General features: G+C 52.1%; 1 long non-coding RNA gene across 2 annotated transcripts; it reads left to right on the top strand.

The window, feature by feature from the left end:
- The first annotated feature begins 7182 nt into the window (after window positions 1-7182).
- Window positions 7183-10230, top strand: LOC123357202. 2 transcript variants are annotated; one of them, XR_006575516.1, is made up of 3 exons: window positions 7183-7239; window positions 9698-9809; window positions 10175-10230. It is a non-coding gene; the product is annotated as an uncharacterized LOC123357202 (long non-coding RNA). The 2 variants fall into 2 exon arrangements; XR_006575517.1 differs by having other exon boundaries at window positions 10172-10224.
- Window positions 10231-12445: the final 2215 nt, after the last annotated feature.

Raw genomic sequence — 12445 nt, 5'->3', positions numbered from 1 at the left:
AACCAGCCCTCAGCGTTCCATCTCCTCAGACCTTTTCCCGCCACAGAAGTGATATAAGGACGTGCTCAGCGCCTGCGCGGGGCCGCCCCCCCCCCCGAGCAACGGCCCGTCCACGGTCGGGTCTTCCCAGTGCTCCCGAGCCGGAGAGTGACGAGCCCCCTCGGTCCCGCCGTGAGACTGAGGAACAGGAGGCCTGTCACCACCATTCCTGCCGTCCTGCATCCCTGGTGTCCAGCCTCCCACGGAGCCCCCGGGGAGTGAGAGACCCCGGGGGGGGCACTGGGGCTGGGCAGGAAAGTGACTCTGCCCCGGGGAACCTGGGAGAAGCCTCAGAGCTGCCTCAGCCCCAGTGGGATTTGGGGGGCAGAGACTGGGGCCTGGCGGGGGGGGGATCCCCTGTGGTGTGGGGGGAGATGGGGGGTGTCAGGCAGGGAGGGGAGAAGCTGGAGTTGTAGGGGGGGGAAGGTCAGTGGGACGCGGGGGGGGGGGGTTTGAACTGTCTCTGGGCAGCCAGGAAATTCCCGGGGGGGGAGTGGCGGGCGGGGGGAGGGGGGAGGTGAGTTAATTGGATCCTGTCCCTGTTTGTGCCACTTGCCTCTCGCCCCCGATACAAATTCTCTCTAGTTCTGCCCCTTTTCTCGCTCAGTGTCTCACACGGGGCTATAAAATCTGGGGCGATTTCCCCCCCATCACCTCCAATGATCAGCTCTCCCATCCCCCCCGATTTCCCCCGTTCTCCCCATGAGTCTCAAACGTCAGTTTAAAATCTTCTCTAGTGAGGGGCATTTTCCCACCCGTTTGATCTGCAGCGATTTGTCCTTGTGCAGGTGGGAAATTGTTGCCCTGAGTCATTCCCCAGCACATGGCTGCCCCTGGGGTGGGATGGCTCAGTGGTTGGAGCACTGGCCTGCTAAACCCAGGGCTGGGAGCTGACTCCTTGCGGGGGCCATTTGGGGATTTAGTTGGGTTTGGCCCTGCTTTGAGCAGGGGGTTGGACTAGACACCTCCTGAGGTCCCTTCCAGCCCTGATATTCTAGGAGATGCCGGGTCTCTGCCAGGGCAGGGCAGGGGGCAGGGGGAGCTGGAGCCGGGTTGCTTGGATGGGCTCTGGCTGGGAAGGTGCAATTCCTCCTCCCGGCCAGCAGGGGGCGCGGCGCTGCGGGAGCCACGTGAGCTGCCTCCTGGCCCTGCTGCTGCTCCTGCTCTTTGGAGCTCTGGCCCTGGGGCTCCTGCTGCTGCCTGGTGGGTGCCCGGCTGCCTCCTGCTGCTCCCAGCCCCCCCCCCCCACGTGTGAGTGTCTGCGCCCCTCCCCCTCCCAGAGCCCCCTGCCTGCAGCCCCCCGCCGCAGCCAGCCCCTGTCACCCTCCCCCAGCCCCTGTCTGCACCCCCTGCCCTGCCACCCCCATTGCACCCCCTGTCCTGCCCCCAGCCCCCTGTCTGCACCCCCTGCCCTGCCACCCCCATTGCACCCCCTGCCCTGCCCCCAGCCCCTGTCTGCACCCCTTGCCCTGCCACCCCCCATTGCTCCCCTTGCCCACAGCCCCTGCCTACAGCCACCTCCTGCCCCCAGCTGCTCCCCCTGTGTGAGTGTCTGCACCCCCCCGCTCTTCCCTGCCCACAGCTGCCCCATGCCACCCTCCCCCACCCGCAGCCTCTGCCGCCCCCGCCTCCAGCCAGCCCCTGCCTGCACCCCCTGGCCAGAGCCAGCCCCTGCCATCCGTCCTGCCACAGCCCCTGCCACCCCCCTTGCCTCCTGCCACAGTCCCTGCCCACAGCCCCTGCCACCTCCCCGACCCATCCCACAGCCCCTTTCCCCGCCACAGCCTGTCTGCACCACCTGCCCACAGCCAGCCCCTGTTGCAGCCAGCCCGTGTCACACTCCCTGCCTCCAGCTAGCCCTGCCCCACGCCCCTGTCTGCAGCCAGCCCCATGGCCACTGGTGCCCTGCAATTCCCTGGGCAGTAACCCTGCACACCTGCTTCAATGAGGGGGGCAGGGAGCAGCTGGGACCCACACATGTGCACACCCGAGGGTGACCAGACAGCGAGTGTGAAAAATCAGGACAGAGGGTGAGGGGTAATAGGATCCTATATAAGAAAAAGACCCGAAAATTGAGACTGTCCCAATAAAATTGGGACATCTGGTCACCCTAGCACACCCCAGGGAGTGGCGGGGACCCACACCTGTGAAATGGAGCTCAGTTCTAGTTCAGGCCCATCTTTGTAAAAAAGAACTGTAGGTCGGGTTAACATACATCTGTATTTTCCCAGAGATGTCAGGCTTTTAGGTTCTTAAATCGCTGTCTGGGTGGTAAATGTTAAAAATTCCTCCCGGGAAAATACGGACGTATGGTAACCCTATTGGTACAAAAAATCCATACTGTGGCACATCTCTTCAATCAGAACTTTTTATAGGGAACCGGTTGTTAAGATTTTAGCAGCTCATCACTGGAAGGGAGGCGCACGTGTCCCCCATGGGGACTGCCCAGACCCCGTTTCCCAATCCCAGTTGTTGCCCCCTAACTACCAACACAGTTGCCCCCAACCGTCAGTTGCCAGTCACCTGTCCATCCCCCACTGCTGCCCCCTTCCTTTATCCAGGGACCTTCCAGCTCCCCGTCCCCCTCCCTTTTAATCAGCTCCTCAAAGGGCTCCCTGCTGCCCATGGGAATGGTGGGGGTGGGGGAACCATTACTTTGTGTTTATGTATTGGACAGTCGTATAAAATCCAGTCCAACAGTCCCCCTTTTCCACTAGTTCGTTAACAGCAATATAAAATCACCTCAGATCTTGGTGTTTTTCTCTCATGTTATCAAGTACGCAGTTTGTGACACATTTTCTGTGCAAATCTCAAAGATTCATATAAAATACCCTAAACATTTGCCCCACTGCTCTCTAGTTTTCTGTTTCTAATTGAATATGCCCTGAGATTTCCCCCGTCTCTCTAATTATAAAATACCAAGAAAATCTCAGATTTACACCTTTTCTCAGATTCTTGAACCTGGATATAAAATGTTTGCAAATGTTGCCCATTTCCTCTTTATTCATTTATCAAATAGTGATGTGAAACACTCAGATTTTACCTCCTATCGACAACTGATATAAAATCCCTCTGATTTTCCACTTTCCTCTCTATAATTTGCAAAATGGATCCAAAATCTCTCAGATTTCCACCCTTTCTCTTTCATTTCTGAACGTTGCTCTCAAAGCTCAGGTTTTGCCTGAATTCGAGCAATTCAGGCAATTTCTGTGTTTCTGAATTCCAGCAACTTCTCCTTTCTTGCCTGTTGCCCTGAATCATTCTCCATCCTGGATGTTGTAGGTGGTTAAATTGCCAGAGATCATCTTTCCCGTCTCCTTTGCGAATCATTTGTTCCCTCCTTTACCTCTGTTAAAATGTTTGTAGAAGAAAGAGACCAGCCACATATTTAATACCCATCAAAGCCAGAGGCCTCCCCCTGTTTGGGGGATCAGTGGTTCCCAGCTGGTAACGGGAGAGTTGGCTGGACCCTTTTCTTTTCTCCAGCTGGCATGGGATGAGGAGGTCACTCTGAGTGCAGTGTGAGTTGAGAAGTATCCCAAACCCCATGGCAAATGGCCTCTGTGAGGGGTTGCTTCCCGCAGTGCTAAGATGCAGCCACCTCTGGGGTGGATCCATGGTGGCCATTATTTGCTAGTGACAGGCCATGGACATTTCTTACCTTTTTTGTCCCTCCAGGCCTTCCATACTCCAGTTCAAGAGACATCCCCCAGGGCTCCCTCTGCCCGTGTGACTGGCCAGCAGGGGGCGGTGGTCACTTTCTATCCACTTCTCAGGCACTGTGAGGTAACCGTGTTGCTGGGTGGGGGTGGGGCTGTGTGGGGAGATAGCAGCTGAAGGGGGATTGTGGTGGGGGGAGGCCTCTGGGTGGCTGGGCAGGGGGTACCCTAGTGAGGTTGGTGGGTTCTGGAGATTTGGGGTTTCAGGGGGTGGCTGTGATGTGCCCAGCCCTGAGTCTGTGGGTCCTGGAGGTGGGTATCGCTGGGGGCCTGTTGGCTGCAGAACAGCCGGGGTGGGCGTCTCTTGGGGAGGCGGGACAGGGGGTTAGAGGGAGCCTGGTGCTGTGCCAGGGGCTCTGTCTGGGCTTCCCCCGCAGACTCCTGGGATCGCTGCCATGCCCAGTGCACAGAGTGTGTGTGGGAGAATCCCCGGCGCTAGGCCAGGGGGTGCCCCTGTAAAGCATCAGGGGATCCCGCAGGGGGAGGAGGGGGTGCCAGGCAAAGGGCAGGGCAGATCCTGCTGGAGGGCAGGGGGGGATCCTAGGCAGGCAGTGAGGGACTGAGTTCCCAGTGGGGGTCCCTTTTGGGGGGTCTCTGGCTGTTGGGGTCTCTTGGTGGGGGGAACCCTTTGGGATTCCCAACCTGGCAGTGATAGTCTGGTGGGGGTTGTCTGGCCGGTGGGGCTCCGAGGGGTATCTGAGGTCCCTGGCCAGGGACTCTGGGGGCTGGGTCCCAGGGAATATCTGGGGGGGGGCTGGGGCTCTGGGGGCTGCTCCTGACCTCGTTTCTTCTCCCTGATTAGCTTATGCCAGTATCCTGGCTCCAAGCACTGCCCGACATTCCCCGACCAGGCCCAGTCACTGTGATAACTTTCTAGCCACTTATCAGACACTGTGAGGTGAAATCAGAGATTTTTGCTCTTCTCCCCTCTTGAAAACTGCAGGAACTTCCAGTTCCATTGTCCTAGATTGTCCAGTCCTTGTCCTGGATCTGGGGGGTGAGGGAGGTGGGAAGGGGGTCAGCACTGCCACACAATGGTCTCTTCCACAGCGTTCTGGACTCATTCTTTCTGAACTCTGGTTTCATTGAGACCATTGTTAATCCAGAGTCACTGTATGGAAAGACAAGGAGTGACTCCAGATGGACAGTGGGGCTAATGAGATCAGCAATTCTCCCTGTGAGGAGGGGCTCTCATTAGCTGCTCTCCCCAGAGAGCTAAAGGAGGGAAGCTGCTCAAACGCTCTGTCCCTCTCTGCTCAGGATACTGGGGTTCAGCTTCCTGGGTCAGAGGCTGCAGCCTCCATTGTGATCTGGGAGACCAGGCTTGGCAGCTGCTGCTCCCCCAGCGGGGTTCTGTGCTGGGAAGTGACCTGGATTAAAGTTGATTCTCTGCCCGGCCCAGGGGATGACTTTCTCCAGCTGGTCCTAGCCCCCTAGGGCAGCCCTGGGCCCTGTTAATACTAAATTCTGAGCCAGAGTCTCCAGGTAACTGACAGACCTCAGGGAAAGTGCTGGGGACTGGCAAGAAAGTGACTCTGCACAAACAGCCCCTCCTCATTTCTCCTCCCAGTAGCAATTGCCAGGAGAAAATCCAGTCCTGGGAGAGCAAAGCCCCCAGGAATGGGACTGTCCCAGCCAGAGGGGCAGGGAGAGAGGACAGGGGAAGGAGAGACTGAAAGGGGCAGTGGGAGAAATGAGAGGGGGGAGAGATTTCCAGCTCTCTAGTCCACCCAGAAACATGTATTGCTGCATCCCTGAGCAGAACCACTTTCCAGTGAACAAAACAAGGATCAGACAGAGGAAAAGCCAGTTCCTGACTTCATATTCCCCCTGCTGGGGTGTGGCTGCCGTGGGGTCAGTGTCTGAGGGACAGGGGCGGCTCTATAAAATAGGCCGCCCCAAGCAGCGCGGTGCGCTGCGCCGCCCTTCCCTGGTCCCGCGGCGGGTGCCGTGGTCCCGCGGCTCCGCTTGAGCTGCCGCAGGCATGCCTGCGGGAGCTCAACCGGAGCCGCGGGACGAGCGGACCTGCCGCTGGTAGTACGGCGGCTGGTCCGCTCCTCCCGGGCTCCGGTGGACCTCCCGCAGTCATGCCTGCGGGAGCTCAACCGGAGCCGCAGGAAGAGGGGACCCGCCGCAGTCATGCCTGCGGCAGGTCCGCTCGTCCCGGGCTCCGGTGGACCTCCCGCAGGCATGCCTGCGGGAGGTCCGCCGGAGCCAAATGCCGCCCCCCAGGGAAAGGGCCACTCCACGCGCCTGCTTGGCGCGCTGGGGTCTGGAGCCGGCCCTGCTGAGGGAATCCCCCACAGTGACTCCTTTGGTTCTGCTCTTTTCAATCCTTGTGTTCAGAGACTTTGTTACGGGGTGAGGGGAGGGAGAAGGGAGATTAAAAATGTGTCTGGGCTTAGCCTGGCAGGAGGGGCCAGGTCTACATTGTAATAAACAGATTGAGCATTTCCCAGCATGGCAGAATCTAGGAAGTCTGTCTGCAGGGAAAGGGCCTGGGGGAATTCTGATGTGAAATTAACTAAAACCGGTTCTGAAACACCCATAACTGCCCTTCTCCCCCAGACAGGCTGCAGAATGGCGTCCATGTTTCGCTCCAGGTCATCCCAGCCTGCCGTGGGACAGGGAAAAGAAATGGCTGCAGTGGAGCCAACTCAGGTAGAGATTATCGGGGGGTTGCTGGTGGGTTCCTGCTGGAGGAGAGGGAGAGCAAATACACCGGAGGTGGGAAGGTTTGCACAGTCTGGTCTGGAGGTTGGAGCGGGACAGGAAATTCACAGCGTGGGGAAAGGAGGAGGCCAGGGTGTGGCAAACCTGCTGGGAGTTATTTACTAAGTGGCCTAGATTCTAGGAACAGACTCAGGATGTTCGGAGGTGGAAATGCCCTAATTTGTGAAGAAAGAAAATAGCCCACCTACATGGAGCTAGTCAAACTGACCAGACTCCCAGTGCTGGAGCCTGAGCTCACTAACCAGCGGCTGCTGTGAGATATGAAAGGGGCACCCATGAGTCAGGCTTATTGGAGCTGCCTCTCCCTTCATATCCCGCTTCTCACAATGAGGAGGTTATTGGGCTTCCTACCAGGGAGCTCTCCCTGGACCCTGCTAGGGGCTCCATCTCCTGTATCAGTCGGTGGCTAGTAGGTGTGTGATGGATCTGCTGGGCGAGACAAGGGGCTCTCTCTTCGTCCCCTCACCCTGGTATTTGCTGGATACGCTGAGCGGAGTGGGGGTGGGACTCTGTTGACTGCGATCCACCCAGAGCTTCCATTTGATTGGCTCCTCTCTGCCACAAATAGTGGGGCTGTGAGTGGGGAAAGAGGTCCTGAGTGTTGGACTCTTGCTCTTTCAGGGGCCGGTGACCTTCGAGGAGGTGGCTGTGCATTTCACCAGGGAAGAGTGGGCTCTGCTGGACCCCACTCAGAGAGCCCTGTACTGGGATGTCATGCAGGAGAACTATGAGAATGTGACCTCGCTGGGTAAGGATTCCTGTTCCCTCTGTTCTTGGAAGGGGAAATGAAGAGTGAAGGTTCATGCCACCCCCACAATGCCACCTCTACTCTGTCCTGTTGCAGCATCACCCCAATATGCCAGTGACACACACACACTACCAGAGATCCTCCCATGCTGCAGAACACTTTGGGAACAGAGCACAGGAGCCGTATCGCACAGTGTCAAATAGCTCCTGTTTCCTCAAGTAAAACTGGGGGTTAGGTCCAGCATAACGAACAGAAGCTTCCTACCCCCGGCCTTCTCTCAAACCCTGAGCCTTCTCTACCCAAACCAGAATGTGCTTGGGATTGTAACAAGCAGGCGACTGGAGTCAGAGCTGCCGGTCCAGGGTTACTTATCACACAGCCACTCGGTGCGTCCTTGAATGCTGGCTGGGGGTATCCAGACAGGGGATCTCCAGCAGCAGAACACTGAATCTCACCCAGGATTACAGATGACACAACTCCTCACTGCTCTGGATTGCACCCCAGCATGTGAAAGTGGCCTAGGTTGGTAGTGACAGTTCTTGAGACATGCAGAGTCTTGCTCCCATAACACCAGGTGTAATAACAATAACACGAAAGGCCAAATATGGAAAACTGATTGTTCAGCTTGCTTTTGACCTGCATCATATTTTGCAATATATTCCAAATAAGGAAATTAACGAGCAACGTATTTGTCATTGTTTGGGGTTTTAAGTTTTAAAAGGCTTGTGTGATTTTTAGCTCAGGGGGACAGTATTCCAATAGCTGTCGCCCCCTGCACACTTTTAACCAAGAAAAGAACCTCAGGCTGAGCTGATTCAAAATCAATCGTGTGGTCGTTTTCCACAACAGCTTCAAGAGGTCCCTGTGATGGAATGTAAATGTCTTCTTCACACCTTCCCCCTGCAGGAGACTGGCTGTTTGATCAGCTCTTTGCCTTGCTTTCTCTGAGGAACTGGTCTGTGGGTGTTCCCCAGAATTGTAACTTTTTCAGTATTATTATACAGTAAAATCTCATAACTTTACATATAGTGTTACTACACATTTTAACAGGAGGATAATATTCAGTAGATTATGCATTTTCAAATGATGCCTCACAAGCCATACTGTGTACAAAATTGATCATAATTTTCTAGAAGAGTGAACACAGGGGTATAGACTGACAGTGTCTGTGTGTGTGTTCCCAGCAGATATGTGGGTATTTCAATCCCTCATAAGCATAGTGTTGGGCATCTTCAAGGACCTGGGGAACTGGTCCTCGGAATTCACTGGTTTACCAAGTGTGACACTGTATGGAATTGTGAGACACTTTGGTATTAATAATAAAATAATAATATAATCTGATAAAATTGCAATGAATCATGCTAGATATGCCATGTAAGGTGTCAGTAAAAATGTTATGATTTGCCAAGTATGATAATTTTGTTTCTATGTTTCTATCACCTTTGTATTGTGAGTTATAGATATGTAGGGTACATCTCTATTTCCAGACTTGTGCAGTGTTTCTGGGTGACACCCCCAGACATATTAGCATCAGCACTGCCTAGCCTGTTTGATGGCCCATTGAGGGTCATCAGCTGTACGATGAGCCCATGGAAAGGACCAAGGGGATACACCTATTGAGTCAGCAAGACATGCCGGGGTATGCCTGTGTAATGAGAACTCCAAGGCTTTTCCATGCCATGTGCTGTGAATCTTGTGTTTGGGACACAAGAGGTACAGGCCACATAGCAAAAGGAATATAAAGGGCAGCTGCATCATCTCCATTTTGTCTTCAATCCCTCTTCCTGTCTCTGGAGAAACTTCTCTACAAACTGAACCCTGGAACAAAGGACTGAATGACCCATCCAAGCTGTGGATGTGTTCCAGACGGACTTTCAAGCCAAAAACTCACCAATACTGCTAAGAACCTGATATATCCATTTTGGAATGTATCTAACTGCTTTCCCATTTAACTTCTTTCTGTCTTTCTTTTGTTTAAACCTTTAGTTTAGATGCTAAAGCATTGTCTGGAAGGATGGAATTTTGGGTAATATCCAAACCTATACTGACCTGGTGATGTGGCTGACCCTTCGGGGTCAGAGGAACACTTTGTTTATGTGAGCAGAGTTTTTAAATAACCTCTCACTGTACTGGACCTTGCTGCTGAATAGGAGCCAAAGAACTGGGATGCAATAAAGGGGGCCGTGTGATTTCTTTTTTCAGCTTCTCGATTACCCGCGTGGGTGATCAGAAGCACAGTTGGTGACTGGTCGGTGAGTTTAACTTCAGTGTTAACCAGCAGTTTTGGGAGCATCTTCTCTCCCTTTTTCAGCTTGCCCTGATCTTGGCATTTTCAGTGAGAACTGCCCCTGGCTCACCAGGTCACACTAAGCACTGAAGTTAAATTAATAGAATGTTTTTTTTATGACCAAGTCTTATGAAATCAACTGAACTCCTTTGTTTTCTTTCATCTGAGCAGGGTTTCTAGTTTTCCAACGTGATGTGATCTTCCAGCTGGAACAAGGGGAAGAGCCAGAGGTCCCAGACCTCCAGGATTCAGAGGAAAGAGATCCAGAGATATCCCTGCACAGGTGAGGAAACATTAAACCAACTCAGAATCTGTAAGTGCCTGAAGGAAACATCTGGGATGCCCAACAAAGCCCTTGGGAGGTCTCTCAGTTCATTATTATCCCTAGCAGGGGTCGCATCCTCAGGGTAAATATAGTTCATGGCTTCCTATAGATCCTAGCAGACACCAGGCAGTAGCTTCCTCCCTTCCCCCTGTGTATTTGGAAGGGATGTGAAGGCTGAATTTATCCCCCTCCTCTCTTCTATTTGGGGGAAGAGTTTGGGGGAGTTCAGCTCCTGATTTTTATTTGACCTGTCTTCAGCACTTGTTTTTGTTTGGTCTTCTCCTTTCCATTCCTGTTTGAGGTTTCTGTCTCTGTCACAGCAGGTGATGCAATGGCATGTGAGAAAGAGGAGCAGAATTCTCAGCCTGAAAATGTTGAGCCAGTGGGTAAAAACAGAGCATTATCGCAAAGATCGAAAAGGAATGTGTCCAGGAGTCATGAGCAGGGAAACTCCTGTGAGATTCAGCACAGACCAGAAAGAGAGCAAGGAAACCAGCCAAGGGAGAAAGTGGATAAATTTATTCCCTCTTGGGGAACACAGAAGGTCCTCATGGAAACTACAAGACTGCAGGAAATCCTCAGGCGAAAGAGAAAAAATACATGCAGTGGGTGTGGAAAAACCTCTCGCAGCTCGGCCCTTTCTGTACGTCAGATAATCCACACAGGGGAGAGGCCCTATGAATGCCATGAGTGTGGGAAAAGCTTCTCTTGGCACTCAGCCCATGTTAGCCATCAGAAAATCTGCAAGGGAGATCAACACTGTAAAAATCTCTAGGGCTATCAAGACTTTACTTTTCCTGATTCCCACGTAGTAACTTCTAAAGCTTTTTTAACTGTTTGCGGCACCAGATGAGTGGCCCATTTTTGCCCTTTGCAGTTCACCCTCTTTTGAGATGGGCTAATTTTTTCTTTCTATTCTCCCACAAGTGATTTGAGTGTGCCCTTCCTGTGAGGAACCAGGGAGTGTTACATTTATACCATTCCTCCTATTGGAAAGTTATTGTTGGAGTCACCAGTGATACAGATTGTATCATTGCCAGTTGTTCTCACGTTGCTCTGGGTTGTGCTGAAGAGCAGTTACATTGGGAATTTTTCAAATTATATGTAAATGAGGAGCAGGGGGAGGAATAAAGTATAATTACAGCTTCTGTGACACTGGAAGGAGATGGGGTGACTCAGAGATTCCCTCCTTCCCCATCATTGCAGAACTGTTACCTTTTGCCTGAGCCAGGCAGAGTTTATCTTCATCACATTCTATCCATCCACTTCTCAAAGTGTCATGTGATAAAGCATTCTCCGTTGTCTGTGCTTGCAGATGATGTTTTGAGGGAAGCAGGTTTGAATGGATCAGAGGACAATGTGGTGGGAGAAGCTCTTGTCCCAATTCTGAATAATCAGATGTAACCTGCTCAGGAATTTCACTTGACACTTTCTTTGTCATGTATTCTCTCTCTGTGATGTGGGTTTCTATCTTTCCTGAAGGCTGTTTGGTCACCCAATTGGATATTAGTTCAGTTTGGTAGGATGTAGCTCAGATTTATTGAAGAATTTAAGACAATGACCTTTGCTAAAGTCCTCATTTATGATTTCAGCTTTGCTTTTTCCCCATCCCTCCATGATGACATGGAGAAAGTTGAAGTGCAGTTCTATCAACAGGAGAGAACTCTCTAATTTACTGGACAGGCTAACAAAGAAACAGCAGTGATTTAAAATCTCCACTCAGAAATGGTGAACAACAGCAGAACCCCAACTAACTGAAGGAAGTGCATCTGATCACAGTGTATTTCAGTTGTTTAAGGCAATATTGTCTCTGATGATCTGAGAAGAGAATTCCATGGTAAGTGGCTTTGAACTAGGCAAAATGCCCATGTGTTTGGTTCCCAAAGCATTTGTAACCCAGGCCCTACAGAAGATCTCTCCTAGCGAATCCTATGCTTTGGGAAATGCAGCCCTTCATGACACAGATATTGAGGAAATTGAAGTGGAGTTTTTGTTGAATTTATCCTTTATAGGTGCTAAAGATGTGTATAAAATGAAACCAGTGTTGAAAATGTAATAGCTTCTGAAAAATAGCCATGTTTGAATAGAATCTCCAGCTCTGGTAACTAACGAAGATTCTGATCCAGGCCTGTATCCAGTCCCTTCCCTGGACCTGTGCCACCGAATTAAAGAAAAGCTGGGCATGTTTTAGGAAGCCATTCCTCATTCACACTGCTGAGATTTTAAGTGGTTTTGTAAAGGATTCTACTTCAGAGAACTGTAAATTTACCCTATCCAAGACCAAGGATTTGGAAAGAGCTGAGGTTGAAAGAGTCCACACCCAGTTCTTGGTTTTCACCCCAGTAAAGGAAGCTATGGTGACCCAAGGAAAATTGTTTGTACAACTCCACTTCCTAGTTCAGTGTCACTGATTACACTTCCAAAGTATGCCAGGGTTAGATTGAGAACAGTCATCCTTCCCTGTTTGGATGCAAAGAGACAGTGCTTCATAGGACATTCCTTCCCTGTGGATCCCAAACTGGTTGCCTAGTTGGGTAACAAGGACTTTCAGGCCATAGAAATGATGGTAACCAATGAGGCAAAAAATGTGTCAG

Source organism: Mauremys mutica, unplaced genomic scaffold (assembly GCF_020497125.1).
Source record: "Mauremys mutica isolate MM-2020 ecotype Southern unplaced genomic scaffold, ASM2049712v1 000382F_np12_subseq_420317:492927_obj, whole genome shotgun sequence".
NCBI lineage: Eukaryota > Metazoa > Chordata > Testudines > Geoemydidae > Mauremys > Mauremys mutica.
This window is presented reverse-complemented; position numbering and strand designations above follow the sequence as displayed.